Source organism: Semicossyphus pulcher, unplaced genomic scaffold, assembly GCF_022749685.1.
Source record: "Semicossyphus pulcher isolate SPU_LCO1_2020_fin unplaced genomic scaffold, fSemPul1.0.p SCAF_16, whole genome shotgun sequence".
NCBI classification, from domain to species: domain Eukaryota; kingdom Metazoa; phylum Chordata; class Actinopteri; order Labriformes; family Labridae; genus Semicossyphus; species Semicossyphus pulcher.
Window position 1 is genome coordinate 17,174,130 of NW_027211670.1, and position 16,696 is coordinate 17,190,825.

At 41.9% G+C, this 16,696-nt stretch overlaps 1 protein-coding gene across 1 annotated transcript in view; it reads right to left on the reverse strand.

Annotated features, from left to right (window-relative positions):
* LOC138593564 (zinc finger MIZ domain-containing protein 1-like) overlaps window positions 1–16,696 on the reverse strand; it is a 132,538-nt gene that overhangs the window by 85,284 nt on the left and 30,558 nt on the right. Inside the window, exon 2 of the mRNA XM_069664635.1 lies at window positions 10,903–11,001. The gene's annotated coding sequence lies outside the window, so the exon portion shown is untranslated. The remainder of the gene's footprint in view (window positions 1–10,902; window positions 11,002–16,696) is intronic.

The window sequence follows — 16,696 nt, forward strand, 5'->3', positions numbered from 1 at the left end:
GCTCTTCTGATCACAGCTCAACCCCGCTAACACGCTCTGTTATGATTGGCTAAAGCGAGGTCAGTGTCTTAGGAGACCTCGCTCTAATATCCAGCAGCAATTAGCGGCTGCTGCGCCGCTGTTGCACATGTTATTATGTGATAGGGGAGCGAGAGTGACCGCAGGTACAGATTTAATGCCGGCTGTGTGAATGCTGTCGCCAAGCAGAAAAGGCTTATTGAAGAAGACAAAGACGACGGGTGGCTCGGTGGTGATCGCAAGGCCTAATGGAAAGCAGTTTCAAAAGGAAGCACAAACAGCTCTTTTCTATTAACATCCTTGTTTTGTACCAATATTGAAATTTTCTCCATCTAAGGCTTCTCTCGAACAGAGACAGAGGTCGAAAAAACAGAGGCTCCACATTCCTTTCAATTGGAACACGGTGTTGGCACAGACTTTGATACAAACAAACAATTAAAGCAGCGCTGTCTGGCCAAAAAAGGAGAATCTGGATTAACTTTTCCGGAATGAAATGTCATCTGGTGACGCACTGCAGAAGTCAATCAGATACATAAACTCGCAAATCCACGACAGATTACACTGCGACACAAATGGCTTCACGAAAAAACAACACTTTACATTCATCAAGACCAAAGATGACCCGTGTGAGAGCTTTTAAATCCTGCCTCAATAAACTTTATTTCCAAGAATTTTTTAACCACCATCGCAGGAAATGTTTTTCCACGAAGTCAGAATATCAATCTGATTTGAATTTCTGATGCTCAGATTCAATCTAAAGTTTAATCAGCGTTTCTCTGAGCTTGCTGGGATAGTCCTCTAAGAGTTACCCGGAAAACTCATGACACAAACGCCAATGCTATTAGCTAGCTAGCATCAATACCTCCAGTCTGTTTTAACACTACAAACTGTTAGCTTTTATGTGTTTCTATATAATTCAAACTGGATCAGTTTGATTTTTTTTGCTCTAAACGTGGCCTAAAACATCTGTCAACGTTAGCTGGAAAGCCACTGTATCCATTCTTGTATCCTACAGGTTGAAGGGGAGAATTGAGGGAAGTGGGTGCACATTTCACACTTCAAGTGAAACACTTTCATGTCAGGTGAAAAGAAGCTGCGAGCAAGAGACAGGCAATCCGCATCCTACCGACGACAGTGGGAGGGTTGGCAGAAGCGAGAAGCGCAGCATGAGTAAGGGGAGGGAAACTGCCTGTTCCTGTTGGATTCAGAAAGGGGGGACAAAGCAGAAAAACATGCAGCCATAAGAAAAGACCTCTGTCTCCATCAAAACTAGGAGCCAACAAAGGGGTCAAACAGAAAGTTCCAGTAAAATGGCCAATAGATGGACACTGAACAAGCTCGCCGTCGACTCCCCCATGAGTCAGTCCATTGTGAGGCGCACAACACACGAGCCGAGTTCCCAGTGAATCAGAGCAGTCAGCTGCCATCCACCACCTCAAGGCACAGGGCCAGTCTAGCACAGGACCGCAGACATGTGACCAGCTGTCTCACACAACCACCGTTACTGTACAGCGTCCTGCTAGGCAGAGCAGAGAACAGACACATTGACAGTGCATGCTCGGATGGGTTTCTCTTAAGCATTACATTTAAAACAAGTATGAACAAGCTTTATCATTTTACACAACACCGATAGATAATATACTGCTATGTTGGAACAGAAGTAGCAGTTGTTTGTACATCTATGCATTCCTGCGACCTGTGATTTACAATCTGCTGTCAGGAGGGTGCAGTGACATCAATACTGCAGCCGGAGTTTGTCTGAGGCCTTGCTGAGGACACCAAAATATCCCTCCACTTGTACCCCCCCCTCCCCTGACAGCGATACACGGCACTACACGTGCAGCTGTCTAAATATTGCTTCTCTCGTCTTCTTCATCTTGCCATTCCTCTGCTCCTCTCTCGCCTTTTCTGTCCCTGCCGCTGAGCAGGATGAGTTTAGGAGGGACAACTGTTCCACCGGCACAACTGGGGATAAGTGAGCTATAATCAGCCGCACACCTGTGGTACCAATATTCACGTCAGCCATTTTCCTCTGACATTATGCTATGGTTAGGAAGCTGAAAGTAAGTTAATGTTGGTGTTCGACCACTTCCTAGCTAACACTACAATTAGCTACAGATGTATGCCTTTCTTATCGTTTAGCATAACACTGTCAAACAGTAACGTTAGCATTCAGTCACTTTCTAGCTAAGGGATATCAAAGCTAGGAGATGGTTGTATACAAACTGTAATATAAGCTATTTACTTTCAAGCTAATGGTAATAAATGCTAGGAAGTGGTTAATTTCAAACTGTAATGTTAGCATTCAATCACTATCTAGCTATTATTACCGTAAGCTAGAAAGTGACTGAATGCTAACATAACAGTTTGTATTCAACCGTTTCCTTGCTAATAATAGCTAGGAAGTGCTTGAACACAAACATTAGCTAATGTTAGCATTCAGTCACTTTCTAGCTAACGGTAGGCCTAATAGCATGGAATACATAATACACTTAGTATTTAACCACTTCCTTGCTAAAGGTTATATTAGCTTGAAAGTGTTTATACACAAACAGTATTGTTAGCTTTTAGTTACATTTAGCCAAGGGAAATAATAGCTAGTAAGCAGATGAATACAGACAGTAGTCTAACGTAAGCATTCAGTCACTTTCTAGCTAACGGTAATAAAAGATAGGAAATGGTTGAATACAAACTATAATTATTATTATTACAGTTAGCTACAAAATGACTGAATGCTTATGTTTGTTTGTCTTCAACCGCTTACTAGCTATTAATACCGTTAGCTACAAAGTGACTGAATGCTTATGTTTGTCTTCAACCGCTTACTAGCTATTAATACCGTTAGCCTCAAAGTGACTGAATGCTTACATTTGTTTGTCTTCAACCGCTTACTAGCTATTAATACTGTTAGCTACAAAGTGACTGATCTTACATTTGTTTGTCTTCAACCGCTTACTAGCTATTATTACCGTTAGCTACAAAGTGACTGAATGCTTATGTTTGTTTGTCTTCAACCGCTAACTAGCTATTATTACCGTTAGCTACAAAGTGACGGAATGCTTACGTTTGTTTGTCTTCAACCGCCAACTAGCTATTAATACCGTTAGCTACAAAGTGACTGATCTTACATTTGTTTGTCTTCAACCGCTTACTAGCTATTAATACCATTAGCTACAAAGTGACTGATCTTACATTTGTTTGTCTTCAACCGCTAACTAGCTATTATTACCGTTAGCTACAAAGTGACTGATCTTACATTTGTTTGTCTTCAACCGCCAACTAGCTATTAATACCGTTAGCTACAAAGTGACTGATCTTACATTTGTTTGTCTTCAACCGCGTACTAGCTATTATTACCATTAGCTACAAAGTGACTGAATTCTTTACATTTGTTTGTCTTCAACCGCTTACTAGCTATTATTACCGTTAGCTACAAAGTGACTGAATGCTTACGTTTGTTTGTCTTCAACCGCTAACTAGCTATTATTAATGTCAGCTAGAAAGTGACTAAATGCTTACACTTGTTTGTCTTCAACCGCTTACTAGCTATTATTACCGTTAGCTACAAAGTGACTGAATGCTTACATTTGTTTGTTTTCAACCGCTTACTAGCTAGTATTACAGTTAGCTACAAAGTGACTGAATGCTAACATTTGTTTGTCTTCAACCGCTTACTAGCTAGTATTACAGTTAGCTACAAAGTGACTGAATGCTTACATTTGTTTGTTTTCAACCGCTTACTAGCTAGTATTACAGTTAGCTACAAAGTGACTGAATGCTAACATCATAGTTTGCATTCAACCCCTACTTACTAACAGTATTAATAGCTAGGACGTGGTTGAATACAAACAGGAGTATTATCTAACTGCTGCCTTGTGAATATGGTTAAATAGCTTGTAGCTAACCACAATTAGATTAATCCAAATGTGAGTAATATTCTCTACAAGGCACGGTAGCAGGCACACTTTGTTGCGAGTTCCAGTCATCACTAAAGCTCTGTATGCCATTAGGCTTTAAATGTAATTCATATAATAAGCCAGACTAAAGCTAATCTCATAAAAGGACAAACAGAGCCATTAAAAGTCCTCTGCTCTTTACTTCATTACTGGCTCAGCTTGCGCTCCTTATGCAAAGAGTCCCCAGGTGCATGAATGTTTCATGGCCACCCTGCTGCCTGCTTCCCTCTGCTCAGATTCAGCCTTCCTCGCTCCTCCCCGAGGAAGCTCCAACTCCGCTGTCAATTGCACTCGCTTACACTCAGCTACTGTCATCATCAGCCATTAGTGGGGGGGGGGGGAAGAAGAGGCGGCACATAAGACAGCTGTTTTGCCTTGATGACTCAATCATCCCCTTCAGTGGGATTAGCATCAGTATCATCATCCTCATCATCGTCTTTGATCCCAAAAATTACCAAACAAGTCTGAAATTGATGCCTATCAGCCTGTCTGCTGCAAATTCCTGAGCTTTCAAGAAGATCTGACTTCATTGTGTAACACTCAATCATGCCGCGGAGCATGAAGAGATAAATTGGTAATATCCAGACATTTTAAATCAAAGCTTTTTAAAAGGATCAAAAAACTAATTATGAACTTATCACTTTTTTAAGGTGACAGGGTGCTGTGAACCAAACATCTATTAGTAAAATATCAGTTTGTCTTGATTCTCTACTGAATATCTAAGAACTGTTGATCAGTTTCAAACATTTAACTGAAGTAAAAGCAAGTGATTAACACAAACTTCTTAATTATTTGTAGCTGGCCGAGAAACATTTTGGGAAACATGCTAAGTCACTTTCGTATCCAAGAGTGACAAACGAAAATTGCTTCCGCTCTCATATCAGTTTGGTAAATATAAAGCCTGTGCCAGGTGGAAATAAGCTTAGCTTAGCATAAGGCTTGAAGCAGCGGTTGACAGCAAAAAAAAAAAAGCTACAGTTTTGGATTTTAAAAGGCGCGTATTTTCATATATTCAAGCGACCGCTTTCACACGTCACGTTGTCTTCAAACTGTCTTTTAATACATTGTTAGTGCAAAAATGTTGATTACCGCCGCTTAAACAACCTTTTTAATAGTCCTTAAAGAGGCTGACATCATAAAAGAAACAAGTAATTAAACCTGTCTAATAAAAACATATCTCCCTCTGAAATGTAGTCGTCCAAACACTTGATGAACATCAACAACTGCAGCTAGGATCTGCTCTCACACAAGTCTTCCTGCTGTACATCTTCAAACTTGGCCACTTGAATGGCAGTCAGATCAGATCATTGTGCTTATTCAAGGCCCGACAGAGCTGCCACTGTTATATTACATTAGCCTTAAACAGACAGACAAGATTAAGCAGAAGTAGTTTGGACTCAAGTGAAGCTTTATCGGTCGTGGCTATATTTCACAACACAAAAACACTAACCTAATGTGACCCCTTATACTGACAAAGAGAAGTGCAATAATATGGCAGCGTTAGGCAGCAGAAGGGCTCGATAATGCGGCTGTATTGCACTAAGGTAGACCACTCAAAAGCCAACAGCATCTCAATGCCAAGTGTTCTTAAAACATATTAGAGCGGGCCATTAATTAATTTGTTGGCTTGTGAAGCGTGGCTTATTCGGGCTATTCTTCATGAACAGGAAATTGACAAGGTATCCGCAGAAGGCCTGTCAGAGGGATATCAGCTTTAATTTGCGTCTAAGGAAGTAAGCGCTCCTACATTAGCTCAATATTCTTTGTTTTCATTATGGTTATTTGAGTAGAGCTGGGAGGATAGCTAATTCAAAGACACACACGATGTAAAGGAGTCTCCAAGGGTCACAGAGCAGTAAGGAAGTTCATCTCAGAGCAAAGTGTTGCTTTATCGCTTCCTCCTGCTGTAAGTCAAGTCAGACCATCTCAGCGCTGTTTAAAACGTCTGTCCTGAATACACACTTTGTAACGCCGCAGTCACCCTGTCAATCAAACATGTCCTGGCATGCCACAGACTATCACCAGCCCCTGAAGATGTGCGCCTACAACGGTTCGGGGTGCACGAACAAGCACGTGCATCTACATTTGTGCGTGTCAATGGGAAAGTGGGGTTGACGGCACGTCTATTTTTAGTCTAGTACACGGAGTCCTGCCTCTGTGTTATGCTGCTCTCTTCCTAGGACAAGCAGGCGGGTCATCAGCAGCAGCAGCGGCGCACCGGGAAAGCTCCAGCTCTGCTCCTTGACCCCGGCCCTCCGACTCCTACATCAGTGGGAGAGACTTACAAGATTCCTGGGCGGCAGTCTGGGGAGGCTATCTGCGAAAAAAAATGGCGCTTTCTTGATGGATGCCATGTTCATCCAGCTCTTTCTCTCTCCAGTGACTAATGGGCTAATAATTCAGCTGTCACCCTGGCACGTTATCTCGCACTTTCTCATGGGAAGGATACCACCCCAGAACATCTCCGCCACAGTCTGAGCCCTGAAAAAGATATGCCTTAGAATCCCAAAGTGCCTTTTTTAACTAAAGGTGTCGTGAGAATAAGAGCAGAAAGTCCAGATAGATTAGATAATAGATAGATCTTGAGGACGGGAAGGAAAACTTTGCTCGAGTGCAATCTTGTCATGCCCAGTTACTTAGCCAGTAGAACAGGAAAAATATCTTTTCACTCATCTGCTTCGAGTCAATAGTGATGCTTTTCGAGTTAATCGTCGTCACCATCTCTGTCGTTGCGACACAAAAGCTTCAAGGGCAAAATCCTTAGATAAGATTGCACTGTTAAGACACCAACAATATGAGTGTTTCAATGATTCTACAGGAGGTTTGTTGTAACCAAGTGCTTTGCACTAACTTTATGTTATGGCCAAGTTGTGTGATTATTATTCCAGAGTTCCTGCATTCCCCTAAATGTTTTTGGACACTCTCACAGACTAATTATAAGTGGAGGGAGATTTGTTGGGGACCCCTTCTGAACCTGCAAGATGTCTTGTGGCTGCGAGGAACTTTAATTACTGAAGAGAATTTTGAGCCGAGTAAGAGGACCTCTGCTTATAGATTCTGGGGGAAGCACAATAGTATAGCACTCTACTGTTGGTTTAGATGTCGCTGTATTTTTCTCGTTCAGTGGTAGTTGTACTGAAAATATCCATGATTTCTGCTGGACTAAAATGCACCAACAGAGAACAAAACAGCCCAAAAATGCGGTGAAGTACCTTCCAAATGTCTACATTTCTAGTTTCAGAGCAACAGTTTAGCTCAGCTGTTAAATTGGCAGCCCACGTACAGAGGCTACAGTCCTATATGCAGCTGCCACAGGTTGACCTCCTACCCTTGGACCTTTGCCGCATCACCCCCCACTCTCTCTTCCCCTGTTTCCAACACTATCCACTGTCCTCTCTCAATTTAGGCATAAAAGGCGAAAATTCATCTTTAATTTTCTAGTTTCAGATAATAACTCAAAACTCATAACCATGTAAAAATGGCACAGAGTGCAAAAAACAACATATGTTTACAAAGCAATAGTGCTCAGCATGAGACAAGAATCATTTTACAAATTAATGTAAGACATTCTCAAAGTTGGCGCCTCGTTTACTGATAACTTCTATGTGTTTGTTTTAGCACAATTAACAAAGATGGATGGTTTAAATAGTAATTTTGTTGAATATAAAAGATCTTTAATCTTCCAAAAACGTTTGTGAATCTGTTGTTTGCAGCCCTAAAGTTAAAGTCAGACCGTCCATAATTTATATTTTTTAAGCTGTAATTTTCCAAAGTTTTCCTTTTTGTTCTGTTTGCATGGAAAGCTGGGGTCAGCCCTACACATGGGTCTGTATGTGACTGACTGACTGACTGACTGACTGTACTTTCAGAGCCGTAGAGAGAGAGAGTTGCCACATCGCGATGGCGGATCATGGAGCCTATTGGACCTCCACTGACGTGACTCTCTGTCTATACGGCTCTGGATAGTTTGTTTTCGGGGAGTAGGCGGGGCTGCTCCTCCGCTGCTTGTCCGCTGTCCTCACCTTCGTCTGCAGCGTGCGCCTGCTTTCAAACACGTTGTCATCAGCCATCGGCCTTTTGACCTAGTCTTGTTTCAAAATGGGAAAGTAAATTAAACTCATTACTTACATACATCAGGGCCCAAAAGCTGATGTCACAACATGTGTTCAGCAGCCAGTGTCCCATTTCGAGTGAGAAAAGTTAAATCTATGTTGCATTCTGTTGGTGTTCTTTTCGTCCTTAAGAGCACCTGCTTCAGGAAACATCTATGTATAGACACCACAGCAGCCCCATCACCGTTATCAGTTTAACAGCTTGTCATTCAGGCCTCTGGGTGTTCGGGTGTAATGTTAAACTCCACTGCTCTGCCATGTGCTTGTTTAATAAAGTACTTCCACTTGACTCAACACCGGCCAGTGGAACAAGGGAGTTATGATTGGGCCTGGGTGTGAAGCTGCTGCTAAGCATTAATTTGTCCGAGGTCTACTTAATCACAATGCCTCCCTGTTATTATATTCAACAGAAATCTCTTCAGAAGCAGAGTTCACTCCAACAAGCGATAATAATCCTTCTAATAGGCTTAAATGTTTTGAAACTTGAAGTTAAGTGGCAGGCTCGGCTCTCTTTGTTTGCCCGTGCAGAGGAGGGGAGGTGGACATGTGTGCAGAGGCAGGGGCTCCGAGGCGCTGAGGCCAGGCCCTCCATCCTTCCTGTTCAGTTACCAGAGGCCTCACGCTTATCAGTTCCAGATCTCACAAGAACAGAGAGAAACAGAGACCACTGACAGGAAGGGGATTTTTTTTTTTCCTGCCTTTTTTTTTTTCTTTCCGTCAGCGAGGTTAACAGAATGTCTGCACCCCTCACATTTCACAGAGGAAAGCAATTATTCATTTGGGCTTCGACTGGTGCAACAGAGACAAAGACCAACCTCAGATATCAACCAAATGACATGAAACTTTGTGCATAAACTGCTTTAATCGACTTCCTGATTAGATAATCATCAGAAAATACCGTTCTGATAATTGTCATTTATCTACAAAAATGTCCAGGCTTTATTGGTTCTATCTTCTCGAAGGTTAACACCTTACACAACTTGGAATGTTGGTTGCCAAGCATATAGATCTCACTTCCGTTGCTATTTCCTGACTGCAGCCTTTCCATCAAACCCTCCACGAACCCTTACATCGACCGTCAGAGTGAAAAAAAACTGTCATTGAGAGAGAGCGAGCCGACTCTGAACTAAAGCACTCATGTCATGCCCCTGTTCGTGTCATATCCCCCCCTCGTTCCACTTGCTCTCGCTGCCTACCTCGCCTGACATTTCCACAATAATCACTTTGGTTTATCCCACTCAGCTGCGTGGCGGGCAGATGTTTGTCAGGGCACCGTATTTCTCAGCATTCACACTGCTCTAATCAAGATTAACCACTCTTATCTATTCAGTGTGTGTGTGTGTGTGTGTGTATGCTGGATGTCCCAATTCCTAATCCACGAAGCCAAAGCTGTATTGTATAATACAGTGGACGAACCAATTACATTCCCTTTCCACGACATAATTCTCTCTTTTAGTGGAACGTACGCTGAACTACATATTGCATAAGGATAAACTGCTGGCCTGCTGGTAAAGACCTTCCACGTACGCTAAAGTCTAACTTGAATTTTGGCAAAACAGACACAACATCACAGTACTTTGTCAACCCACAGCCCCTCCACCCCCACCCCAGGAGCTCCTAATGAAATCAACATGCTGTGAGAGGCTAGCCGACGCTGGCCACACACAAACTGCTGCCATCGAGTGTTTACCAAAGACACTCGAGCACACGGGAGGCCAGAGCATGTCCGAGCAAACAAAGTTGTAGCTTTTAAATCATTGTGGTGAGCGGGGAGGCAGATATCTGTTTCCAGTAACAAGCTTTGTTTAACTCAAGTTGTAACAAAACATCCAGAAATAGAAACTTCAGCAAAGCAACATCTGAGGTGGTCAAGGAGGACCGTACAGAGCCCAGTAAATCTCAGGGATTTGTGCACACTGATGGCTAATTTGAGCTCTTAAATTGTTTTATTCTTGCACAGAAATTAGTCCTGCTCCCAACTTAGAGTAAAACATGTTTATACAAGCTTTTTCTCATGAAAAAGCGTTGCTTGTGGTAACTACATAGGGGCTAGTTAACTAGCTAGCTCTGGCTGTCACATTAGCAAGTGCGGAGAATGCTAGCACTAGCCACAACAACTCATCAAACTTCTTTAAATTTTTCACGTCTTTGTTGTAACTGTCTCCTGAAGGGCCTTTTGGTGTTGGGATTGTACATCTAAAAAGGAGTTAGCGATTATCTTTAGGCTAGTTAGATTGCTAACTCTAGTTAGGTGCTAACTAGTTCTAGCTAGTTCCGTCGCTAATCTAACAAAAGCTTTTTCCAAAACAGTATTTCAAAAGAGGCAGTTGTGACATCGACTTCTGTCTCATACAAATTTTCTTTTGTGGAGCAGCTTATACATTCAAAGGGTAAGGTAAAAGTGGATGGAGCATCACAGCTAATTAGGCTAAGATGGTTCCCTCCATTTTTTGACTCTGGATTTCTTCACTCAGACGTTAGCAACAGTGAAAAGATGCTAATGGTCAACGGTGCAGATTTACTTGTAAACGTTGACCAGAGTTGAATCTAATGTGAAAACCATGAATTTGACTGTATTAAAAAGAGTGTGGGAGCCATCTTGAAGAACGCTAATAGCTAATAATATTAGCACATAGCAATAAATTCACTCTAACACCAAAACCCAGCAGCTAGCGTGCCGCTAACATTGAGGGTGCTCCTCAGTAATTTAGCAACAAAAACCTGTACTTCTACTGCCACAGCAACACTAATTTGATTTCTCCTGACACCTGGGCTTTGTAGGTCCCCCCCATATAGGTATTTAAAAAAAGACTCACCTGTGTTGACTTCAACTCTTGATCCTTCACCACAAAGGACCCCCCCACCCATTCACACACCAGGAGGAGAAACACTTCCGCGCCTCACGTCTTCTGCCCCTGAGAGAAATCAGGAGAGAAAAAAGAGAACACATCAATCACTGCTGCATTATCCAGCAATATCCAAACACTAAGTTATTACATTTGCATTTGTTTTTCCAGAAAATCAAGCGATGATTTCCCTCCTCACAGATTCCTTCGGGCTCTGAGTGGCTTCCATCTTAATGTGATGTACTTCCCTTCGCTGCATGGATAAGCTCCTTCACGCTCCCGTGCCCATGAAGGACGAATCAAAACAGCAACTGATACTTCACATGATCAGTATGGTATCATAAACATCCGCCGCAGAGTAAGTTCACTGACAGGGCGCGTTCACAATTCACTACGGATTGACAGATAAGCCTATTAATGGAGGCCTTCACTAATATAGCATTGCACTTAGGCTGGACTAGCGGGGCTCGAGCGAGTGCCCAGTGACACTCAGATCCTTGAAAATGACCGTTTGTTATTAGTGAAGTCAAAGGTGTTGACCAATACATTATAATGGAGCTCTAAAATGTAATAACATTTTGATTCATCATTTAAAATAAAGCAAAATATGATTTATCTTACACACTCTGCCTTATCTTTAGAGTTGTTCTGGTACCTATACCACTATCAGACAGGCCTCAGATACTCCCTAAAATGCAGTATCTCGTATTAGCGACCTTGCCAGTCAGTAAGCCATTACAATATCATAATATATTAGCCTATATTAGTCTTTCTCTCCAAAAAAAGTAGTCGACAAAGCAAAAAATATATCATGGCTGCAAAAAGCAACTACTGTTTTAGATTGGCGAAGAAGAAGAGTGCTGCTTACTGAGTGAAATGTTAAGCTAGCAGAAAATGACTCGTTAAGCTAGCTAAATCTAACAATCACCGTTTTCCTATCGCACATTATTGCGTAGTTCTAATTGAAAGTTTGGATAATAAGGTTTAAAACACAGAATAAAGCAGTTTTATGATTAAAATCATGATTTCTCCGACAGTCAGGATGTTAGGAGAGGCCATTAGCCAAGCTGCAGCTAACGTTAGCTTATGTTGTTTCTAGGTGTTCAGCTTGTTTCTAGGTGAGGATTCTTTATGTGTACTGAGCCAGGCCAAACAAAAATGATCACGATAATACCACCTAGCTAAAGGGTAAGTAATATAGCCATATATATTTTTTTTTTATTGCTATTGAATTGGAGCTGTACTTCATGTTAGCAAATATCTAAGTCCAGGTATTTAACAATCAGTATCGGGAGGTAAAGATGGTTTGGCTCTTTTTATCTTTGTTCACCTAAGCAACCAACCACAGACTTTGTCTTAGTAAATGTATCATTGTTAGTAGTTTTAATTACTAGTATAATATGCTTATTGGCTGGATTCTTTCCTCTAAGTCAGACGTGCCTCTGCTGACAGCTAAAAAAGCTTACATATTTACATTAGCAACAATTTAAATACTTTAATGATCGCCTGATATCTCTGTGTAGAAGTTGATACCGTGTAACTTCCAAAAGACTTTAAAAGTACAAAAAGTGAAATTCATATGTTAGCAGATATTATTCAGGTGTTCACGAGAGGTTGAGTAAAGTGTCAGCTAAATTAAAGCCCTCAGAATGAAGGGTCTGAGTTAAGGTGGTACTGAAACATATTCAGCTTTTAGGCTAACACAGCTCTCGGCAGGGGATGGAGTATATTCTATGTTACTTCCCTCAATTCACTTAAACTGTGTCCTTTGTTCAAAGAGCAAAAGCACGACACTTCATGAAGTCAAAGAAACAGTTTCCTTTTTTACTCCTGAAATGTTGAAGTATGAAATTTCAAGGAGCTGGTTGAGATGGTGGAAGAAAAGAAAGAATAAAAATGCCTCGAGGGTGTTTGCTCTCGCTTTTGTGAATGTATGTGTGCAGTGTGGAAGAATGTGACAAATGCCTTTTTTTTCCTACCAACCCTCCTCTCCTCTCGCTGTATCCTTTTTGTGTATCATTTTCAGGCGTCTGCTCTGTGACACGCAGCATAGTGGCCATTTCTCCCCCCCCCCCAATGAGGACTTCTCTGGCTCCTCCTGAGCTCATGCTTTGGTTGACGGGACCCGCCTAACACTCCAAATATAAAAACTGTCGAACCACAAGGTGTATTCTCACATTCAGCGGGAGAAGGCGGTCTCTTGTGCCTTTCACCTTTTTTAATCATTGGAAGATTTTCAGGCAGCATTTCTCCCCTGTTGTAAGTGCCGCTCTCTGAAAAGAGAAAGTGGAGGAGCGCTGGGGGGCTCAATGGGTCGGGAGAGAGGAGGGGGGAGGAAGGAGAAGAGGAGGAGGAGGGGGGTTGACGCTGGGTGCCTCCTTTTTAAAGCCAGATTCTCCCAAGATACCTCTGTGCTATTCATCAACAGCTTTTCCAGGGCTGTGAAAAATCAATGTGCTCTGCACTGCAAACAGTTCATAATGACGGGGGATGGAGGGAAAAAAGCTCAACTGCAACAGAATTGATTTGTTTAAGTACAATAACACGGCTCTGCGGCGCGCTGAGGAGGAGGCTCCAGCGCCCAGACAAAGACTGACTGGCAGCATGAAACCACAAGCAGTAATTGACAAACTGCTGGCAAAGTGCAAATATGAAATACAGAAGCCTGTTATCTAATTAAAGGAGTTTTTCTACAAATTACCACCTGACAGAGGAAAATACACTTTTGAGTCTCAAGTGGTTGCAAGTAAAGCCCCAAGAAAGAGCTTTAAAAGATGCAAAATAAAACATTTCTCTGTGATCAGATGAAGGAAAAATTGCTCAAAATTAAATAAATAGCAGCTTGGATCTGGGGTGTTTAATTTCTCCTCAAGTGCGTACACGTTTTTCAGAATATTCCCATTAAAGGTTTAGTCACTATTGATGAAAATATCGATCTTTCTTTCAAATTATCATCTTCAAATTGCGGTGTTTTGGCTGACCAAAACCCCAAATGGCTTAAGTATTTAATTAACAAAGATTTGCTTGAACCGACAAATATTTAAGACTCACACAGGAAGAGAAAATCCAGTCTGGACCATATTAAAGGAGCAGTTCGCCCCTGGAAAAAGCCACTGTCAGTCAAAGCTGGTGTTCTCTGTAATCGATAGATGCAACAATATTTAAATTTGGTGCCATAGCTGTGGAGAAAGTTGTACAAACAGCTCGTGGTTTCGCCCATTCTATATTCCTACAACGCCCAGCGTGCATTGCGCCCCTCCCTCTGAAAGGAACGGGCCAGCAAGAGACGCTCGAGTGAAATACTACTGTTTACCAGTCAAGAATCCGAAATACGACGAGAACATACCGCTGGATTGTCTAAAAAATCTTGAGGTCTGCAGTCTACATTTCAAACCTGACGATTTTGAACGAGGCATGACATCGGAAGCGGGCGTCCTAGACTGAGGAAGTGTAGTTTAGCGAGCTCCCTGGCCTCCGCCAGATGACGCGCTTTACGTTGGAGGTTTAGCATCTTCCAAAGGCACAGAGCGAAATTGAGGTTGAGAATCGGCGAACTGGCCCTTTAACATACATCTGCTCGTATCATGCACAAACAGATAAACACACTCCCCCACACACATATATTATTTGTACTTTTGGCAGGGAGTCGATACATCCGAAGCCAATTCAAAGCACATGCAGAGAGGGTTTGATCTCACATAAAGCCAAGTCATCAAAATGTTTAAAAGATGACACCAGGCTTCTCTTAGAAAAACAACAAAAAGCTTCACAAGGTGAGATTTTAAACCACCTGATTCTGCAAAAAAAACTGAAGCAGGGAGTAAATTGTGTCAAGCCAGGCCAGCACAATAAAACATTTCACCCTGCCTAGCTTAAGCCAGCCACAGAGGTGCATTTATCATTGTTATTATTCCTTCAGAGAGGCCCTCCCAGGTTTAATTGGGTCCTCATGGAGTCAAAATCCCCGCTGTCGCTGCAGCCACCGGAGCTGGACAGACTCAGGTTTTTTTCTTTTTTACTGGCTGCATGAAGACCAGTCGTTCTGTGCAAAGTAGCCATGAGAGCCACTGGTGAGTCAGACGGGTCTAAGCTTGGACAATGGCAGGAGAGAGAGGGACACCTGGGGAGTAACTCTCACCTGGCTCTGCTCTCAACGCTGTGGGAAAAGCTCTTGAGCGCCACAGGCCGCCCCGTTCACCCGGCCAGCTCTCCGCGGCTATTATTCCCAGTGGGTCACATTTGCATTTTAACAGGTAAATACAGTGGGGTTCTGAATGCACATGGATGTGAAGCATGTGAAAAAGGATTAAAGAGGTTTTTAAGAGGTGTGTGGCCTCAATGAAAAGGGGAAATAATTAGCTGAGATGATAAAAAAGCTCAGAAACATGAGCACAGAGAGCTACTTTTGCACAGAGAAATTAATGACGTTAAGCAACACTTCCTCAAAAAGCATTTTCTACCTTTTGACAGACAGCAAAGTTTTAAAAAGCAGAAGAAACTGTGTGAGAAAGGAACATGTTTAATCACAGTATTATGTTCTGAGCAAATACCAGCTCTGACACTTCTGACCTCCCGTTCACCTCCTCTAAACTCTGCTCCTCTTCCACTCTCTGTGTGTGTGTTAGCTTGGCACCAAAAAAAAATCACGACGCCCGCTTGAGGCAGCTTCCTGTTGTTGATACACTCAAGACACGCGAGATCAACCAAGATACACATCTCTGCTTTTCAGAAAAAAAAAAGACACTTGAAGTCAAAGGAAGGAACGGCAGACGTAGGAATGACGGGCTGAGTGTTGGTAATGAATTTCAGCAAAGGAGCAGGTTTTAGTTTTCAGAGGATGAATAGAAATCACCTCGCCTTGCAGTCAGTGTGTTTACATTTACACTAATGACGTGATTAGAGACAAATTAATTAAGAGGACATAGACTTATGCAATTGCTTTGTAACACTTTAAGCAGGTTATTTTGCTGTAATTAAACCTGCAGTTGAAGAACTCCTCCTAACCTTAGGGCTGACACAATCATCGTTTTAATATGCATTACAAATCTATTGGTTTTACCACAAAGCTTTAGAACTGCAAAGATTAGTTGATTAATAGTTTAGTCATTCAAATGAACATTTTTCAACAACTTTGATAATCGATTAATCATTGGAAGAAGCCACTTTGGAAAATTTTTGAAATTTACAAAAAATATTTTGACTTTCTATATACCGAACAATTAACTGTTAAAAAAACATACATTTAACAATAATGAAAATAACTGATAGTTCAAACCATTGTATATTGTCAATAGAACACTGCTGTTAGCGGTTATATGTAACATTATACAACAATTAGTTCGACCAAGTGATCTGATTGGACAAGAGGCATTCCATGAGTGCTGATATAGAGTATAACATCACTGGGACTTTTCACTGTGCGGATCACTTCACCTCAGCCGGGTGTTCTGAATACTCTTAATTAACATTACAGCAGACTGTGTGTGTCTACATTAATCAAGCAGGTGAATCACACAGCAGACTCTTATTTCACCCTTGGCTTGAGTAATTAATACATACAAATTAATGTAGGCGACATGATAAAAAAAAAAGCTGATCTGTGGTAACATGTAGACACAAACACAAGCCCCTTATACACTACCAGTTCAAGGCGGGATTATTACACCTCTGTGACGTTCCGTCTTCTACGTAGAACGCACGGAGCCGCCTCTGAGCCGGCATCGGAGGTAGTAACAGAGGTGTAACAGAGGTGTAACAGCGGCGT